Source organism: Cynoglossus semilaevis, chromosome 1 (genome assembly GCF_000523025.1).
Source record: "Cynoglossus semilaevis isolate Cse_v1.0 chromosome 1, Cse_v1.0, whole genome shotgun sequence".
Classification (NCBI taxonomy): domain Eukaryota; kingdom Metazoa; phylum Chordata; class Actinopteri; order Pleuronectiformes; family Cynoglossidae; genus Cynoglossus; species Cynoglossus semilaevis.
Window position 1 is genome coordinate 4,406,624 of NC_024307.1, and position 7,285 is coordinate 4,413,908.

A 7,285-nucleotide genomic window follows, 5' to 3' on the forward strand; every position below is an offset into this window, starting at 1 on the left:
TGCACGTCACCCAAATGACACATTATTTTAGTGTTGCTTATCATCAGTCGTAGAGCCACTGCATTGACACAGAGACTCTTTGTATCTGTTTGCCTGCTCTGTCTCTCACCCCCCCCCCCCAACCATCCCCACGCCCCCACGTTGCTCTACAGAACACATTTGGCTCTGGGCATCAACTTTGGCTGAAGAATCCCAACGTGTCAATAGCTCCCTTTTTCCTCCACGCCTGTCCATTTGCCTCAGCTTTGTCCAGAAAAGGCCTTTGGCTCAGTGAGACGTGTGCCGCCCTCGTGGAAATTAGTCTGTTTGCTCAAAAGGCCACTCTGCACTGACATCACAGCTTATTTTGCAGCCCAGATAGCTAATAGGAAATCACTTTGACTTGGCAGGAGAAAAAAAAAAAAAAAAAAACCAACAACAACTTTCAGACTGGTTCGTTTGTGAACCGGTTAGAGTTAATGTGTCACTGACCCTGGTCTCCTGCTGTGGATGGAGGGAGGGTAATTAAGGGGCAGGGCTGTTGGCAGTGTGCTATCTGTGCGAGGTGATGATAGGATGCGGTTAACAGGCAGGAGGAATGCACATGGTGAAAGGAAACCCCTTGTCTGGTCAAGACAAACAATGAGAGAGGTTGTTGTTCAGCTCAGTTTCTGTTAAGTGTCATAGGGTTTTGAAGGGAAGAGAAGTTGTGATGATGCTTTTTTTACCACCACTGGGATTTTGATCGTTCCCGGCATAAACAGACAAACCCATCATAAAGTGAAATATTTGGGCTGTTCTCCAAGAACTTTTCAGTTGTTGAAAGTATGTTTCATTGTTTTGCACAATTCCAAGCACATCGGAATATTCTAGATAACGGTGTCTAATAATAATAAAAAATAAATAAATTATGAAGTTGGAATGCGATCCCACAAGGATTTAACCGATGTTCCTGATATGAGGAATTGTCTATAAACATGACAGTGACTTTACTAGTAACCAAACGACCCGAGGCAGAGTGGAGCACAAGATAAGGGGTTCTTCTGACCCACTTGCCCTCAGGCAGGAATGTAGCTGCGTCTGCAGAATGTGTGGCTTCAAAAGGGTTCGGGGCACGACTGGATCATCTTCATTCTCTGCAGCTTTTCCAGACCAGTGGACACAGACTTGTGGACATAGACAGACCGTGACAGAGATGGCTGTGTCTCGGAGTGGGGCGCAGCTGTCGGTGTAACTCCTGGACTTTATCTCATCTTAAATACCTGAGGCATTAATCACCTGCAGCCTCAAGTGTACCTTAGTTGACTCCAGTTCCGGAAAGTTCATGTCTCGCACTTGACGGTAGCTGAGACTGCTCTTCAGAAAGTGGATATGTTCTTCTTCTTAGTGTTTAGAATTAAGTCTGAGCCTCAGCTACAGCAGCTCCAGTGGGTCTGAACAATGTCCACGATGCTTTCAAACAGTGACCTAGAAATAAAAAAATGCTCTTTGTGAATGGAGGGAATCATGACCGAGAAGAAAACTGGTCAGTGCCAGAGAATAATATCATGCTTATGATTGATTTTAATAATTTAACAGAATTAGAACCAGTGTCAGAATCCATCATATTACAAACAATTACAGTGTTTTGTGTTTTTGTTGGTTCACGTTAGCCTAGTAAGCTAACCCAGAGCTGTTGTTGTGACGGTGTTCAGAATAGCCCTACATTTACTCTTTCATTAGATTGTTTGGGTCCGACCCCCGCAAACCTCACAAAAGAATTGATTCCAGTGTGAATTATTTCACAGCTGGTACAATAGCATTCTTTCTGAAGCAGCTCTTCTGGTTGGATTACCCACATTGACCGCAGCCCTGGGGCTTTGGGGTCTCCCTGTTAGACGGTCTCCTAAGAAGTCAATTGAAATCATAACAACATTCATCGTCCCCGTCCAAGTATTTCACTTCAGACATGGAATCCTACAATGGCTAATTACATGTTTTGTAACAGATGGTTTGTAATTAATGTCGCTCTCATTTATCATAACAAAACAGAACCGCACTTGGTGTTTAGTGACACATTCCTCACCAAATTGCCGTCTACAGTAAGTGTTAATAAGCTCTTAACGACGGGGAGAGCAGCATCACACCTTTTTATAACGCCGCATGTCATAAACAGCCTGATGTGAAGTAAATGAAGTGCTGCTCATGACCTCCTCCCCTCCACACCTCCACGGTCCAACGGCCTGCAGCCCGTGTTGACTCTGCAGAGAGACATTAACCAGGACAGCAGTTTGTTGTAGACCGTCAGACCAGTGGTAAAGTTTACAATAGACTCACACCTCGGGGCACAGATGGCGTGTGTTGTCCAGAGGAAATGTGGGGTTTTGAATAGATCTGGGGCGAGCAGCGTTACTGGTGCTTGAAGGGTCCTTGGAGGGGGGAGCTTGTTAACGGAGGAGTTTTTCTAAATGGATCATCACATGCCTTTGCTCTGAGGTCATTTGGCACGGCTGGATTCTTTCATTGCCGCGGTCAGGCACAGCGGAGGTTTACAGGATTAAAATTTAGCTTTTTTAAAGGAGTTTAGTACCTTTGTCTTATACCACCCCTCCCCCCACGCCCTCCAGAATCTCCTTTACATCTTGAGAACTTTTGTCACTTTGATGTGTATTAGAGTGTACCACAAGGATTAGTTTACTTCACTGAAGAGCAAATTTACACAAAGGTAATTGAATTTTTATGCATTCAGAACAATTGTTTTGACACACTTCAGAAGTGTACCGTATTATCCGGATTATAAGTCGCACTTTTTTTTCATCCTTTGGCTGGGTTTATAACTTAACTTATATATTTTCACACTGACAACTGCGGAAAGGGCTCTCTAGCTGGCTGGTGCGACTTATACTCTGGAGCGATATATATATGTTTGTTTGTTTTTAGCTGGTGCGACTTATACTCTGAGAAATCCGGTAATTTTGAACACTTTAAAAAGGAACATCTTGATATTTAACAAAAACAAAGTTAATTTAGAAAGGAAACTTGGTTTCACTTTCAAATGACAGAATTATCTCCAAACTCCCCATCACAGCTTGACCTTGACTGTCAGTGGAGAATGTAGGTTCAGTGTGTATTTATGTGTGTGTGTGTGTGTGTGACCTGCTGTGATCTATTTACCTACTTCTAAGCTAATCATTAACAATCGATTGAGGACATTGTGTGAGGCCAAACGTAAGAGCAGTGAAACGGTCGTGGAGCTGCAAAAAAGTTCAGTGTAAGAATATTCCAAAAATGGTTCAAATCCTCTGCTCCTTTCATCCATTAAGAAATAAGACCAGGTCTTAGTGTCCAGTCACTGCTATTCTAAGCCCCACTGTTTGACAATAGTCTTTACAGGCTCTGAGTTAAATCCTCAAAGGCAAACTTTCTGCCTACGCCTCCTGCCCTCCTGAGGAGCTTCCATTCACCACTGGTGGGCAAGGAGGAGTTTTTCCCAAGAGGATCAGGAAAAGACTTCCCCACAGTCTCCCTACAGCCCTGATGGGGGGAGACAGTTACCAAGAGTCTGAGGGAGGTCGCCGCTAAAGGAAGTAAGGAGTGGATGTTGAGGGGCGGAAGAGCTTTATTGAGACGTAGGACCAAATGTCCCCCCCGTTTTTGTCCCTGAGCGCAGCCGGGGCACACACTGTGCTTTTGGCTCTGAAAGATACATCAACAGATTAGCTGATCACTCTTTTTGTCTCTTTGATTTATTTATTTATTTTTGGCAACCATGGGTTGAGGTAGAAAAGAGTTTCCACCTTGTTACTATTTGACGTGGGAGTAAAGATGACCAACAGCAAGCTCCAATAATAGCACAAGAATGTGGTTTACAAGGATGGATGTTTTCAGTAATGATAAGAAAGTGTTGCAAGAACAGTTTCATAATGTACTGAGGGGTATTTAGTAGAAGTACATAGATGTGTCCTGACTGAACAGAACTCGTACATGTGTTGATAGATGAAGCTGTGGAGACAGTGCCAGGTACACGGGGAAAAAAAGAGACTCATAACAATGTATCCGAATTTCACAAGTTGATATCAATATTACTTGTACAATCAGGTTAGGGTCTGAGGTAATACTCCTCGTCTTCAGGTGTGATTCATGGTCATCATTGACGTTTGATACATGACTCAATGTGAATGTGGAGTGGCTGCTGCCGTAGGTTACTGTAGCGGAGCAGGCAGAGGCTTGTTCTGTGTACCTGAGCTGTTCACTCGTCACTCTGACGATTGGCGTTTGTTTTTTAAACCAAATGACTCTTCACTGCTGACTTCAAAGGCTGCGGCGGCTAAAGACAAGGTCCCTGAAAGTGGTTGTTGAGACAATTCTGTCTGATGCAAAGTGTATCTGCCTTTTTAGGGTAAGCGTTTGCATACAGAACAACAAATGCTGTTCAGTTCCTGTTTTTCTGTTTCCTGGTTATCTGGAAGTACTAATAAACCGACACAAATGTTGAGCTGTCCCTGCAGTCTCAGGCAAATTCGGACGTACAATAGATGAAGTAGTCATACAGGTGTGTCTTCCTGCCAAGAAGCTTCACTCGGAGTGTGTGCAGTACACTCATCATTCATCATGCAAAATATCATGTGGGAGGGATTGGTAAGAAAGCCTGGAAAATGTGATTTAGAAACACATTTTCTATAAGGTTGTGTCAGACGTCTTACCTCAAATTGATGAATGACTGCTATCAGGTAAAATGATGATACAGTGATTATCTTTTTTATCACGGTAGGGGGGCTGTGTGAGTCACCAAGCTGATGTGTAAGACACAGAAAAATGTGCAGGCGTGACCGCTAGAAAACTGAGTCAGAGCTACGGCAAAACCGCAGCCCCTGTCTGCTCTGCTCAGTATCTAGAAAAAGCCCAAGGTCATGGCCGAGGTCAACTAAAGCTCATTGATGCACGTGGACAACAGTCCCTGGGACATGTGGTCCCAAGGTTCTAATCTGCCCCCGAAACGATGTACTGCAAAGCGTGGGTGTCAAACTCCAGGCTCTAGGGCCACTTCCGGCCCACAACCCCGCACCCTACGTCTGTACTCCTTACAGTACGTGTCGTATTAAACAAAAACTACAGGCTCCCTACATGTACCAAAAAGTATCATGTCATTTATAGATAGATAGATTATTAGACTATAATTTCCCAGGAAATTAAGTTTTTTTTTCTTTTTAAAGGTAAATTTAAGGGTTTTTTTTTTTTTCTTCGTGATAGATAAAATACAATGGTAAAAAAATAATGTGCTTTGGTTTTTAGTATTTCCTGGTGTTCAAGTCCTGTATTTTGTTGCTCTATTCTGGCAGGTGTAACAATATATAATCTAATCTATTTTCTTAAAAAAAAATAAAAAAAAGTCTAGACAAAAATGTGATATTTAAAGTGAAGTATGAGTGTGAAACAAAAAGTGTGCTGTGTGGTTGCTAGCTGACATCGATGAAAACAAACTATACTTTGTCCTACTCAGAATTTGCATGTTAATCTACAGGGAGGCTGGTTTGCATGACCTCATGTGAGAATGTGAGTCCTGTTAAAACAGGACTCGGACCCAGCCTCATGGTTTCATGCCGTGGCGTATCATTTTCACAGGAAGTTGTATAGTTTTGCGACATATCAGTGCGTCAGCATGCTACGCACCAAGTTGCATAGTTTGTTTGACTTCCTGCTTAAGATGAACAAAGCATGAATTTTTGGTCAAGTTGGTCAGTGACAAAACATGCCAATAATATTGCACACGTACAGTAGCTCTTTATGTAACTGAGCGCTAATGTTGTGAGACAGACATCACTGGCCTCGTACTGTTCATGAACTGTAGCCTTTTGGAAAAGTTAATGACCAGGTGTCGGAGTATTATTTCAGAGTTTCTGTTCACCTCTCACACCGTCTCATTAGCCGCTGCCTGTCATAGACATAGGCATGATGTCAGAGGTGGAGAAGTTTATGAACTGTCTGCATTGTTAGCCATCAGATAAGCACCAACTGACAGAGGTACAAATGTTGGCTCTAGACCGATTAGTCATCAGTCAGCCTCTCTGTGAGTGAACACTACGTCTGCTTTTAGCAACAAGAACGAGACGCTTACTTAAATCACCTGTCAACCCCCCCCCACTCTCCACTCCCCCCACCCCCCCCCACACTCCCTTATTGTTCATTGCACACCTGGACAGTTTAGCTCCAATAAATCGTTAGTTAATGAAGTCGCTACGTTCTGCTGTTATTTATATCTTGGCCTTGACTGCATTAGAGTGACAGAATTAATCACATTAATAACAGACTTCTATCAAAGTTTTCAACACAAATACATGTTTGACATCTAAATAATTGACTCAAAAACAAAATTGATTGTTTCTTGCATATGTTTATGTGCCTTTTGTTTTTTTTACATCTGTCCAATACATTAACAATTAAACAAAAGCTAACAGAGATATTTGACTTTTTTGGTCCTGAACCCATCATCTGTTCTATTGTGGGCTTAAAGAGCTCCACTGATTAAAAAAAAAGTCTCCAAATTTGTACACAATCTGGCTTTCATCCAAGCTTCGTCCATAAATAGAGAGCCCAACATACAGTGTTAAAGACTATAAAACGACACTGTAAAAAACTTAAGGGGAAACATTTGAAATAATCTATATATGTAAAAACGACTCACCATGTAAGAAAAACCAGTCAACGTCCCTTCAATTGTATTTTGTTTTTAATTACTGGACATTAACTTTGCACGGTTATTTAGGTGCACAATATTAATATGCCTAGTGCCACTGCCTCTGTCTAGGGCAGGGGTGTCAAACCCATTTTCACCAGGGAGGGGGGCACATGAGCAATACAGCAATGTTAGTCCATAACATAATAATAACTGTCTGTACAGTTGATTACCAATTATTTAAGTGACAAATATTGTTCATTGCTGTGTAATATAAAAAAAACCTTTAATTTCTCTGTTCATTGCTGTGTAATATAAAAAAACTAATTTTTTTAGGTTAAGAAACTAAAAATGTACTTTAATGATTTTTTTTAAGCTCCCGCGGGGCCTTACCAACTGACTTGGCGAGCCACATTCGGCCCCCGGGCCTAGAGTTTGACACATGTGGTCAGGGGGATTTGGATTCAAACAGGCGACAAAGGAAAAGTTCAGTCGATGCTCGTAGCATTAACTCACCTTTGTCCGTCAACGTAGCCTCGGCTTAACGGACAGGAAACTGGAATTCAGAGAATCACAGTGAGCTGTTCCTGGTATTTCAAGCATTTTCTGTTTCGCAGCAGAAACAGAAATCCACTCACGAGCAGCTTAGCTGCT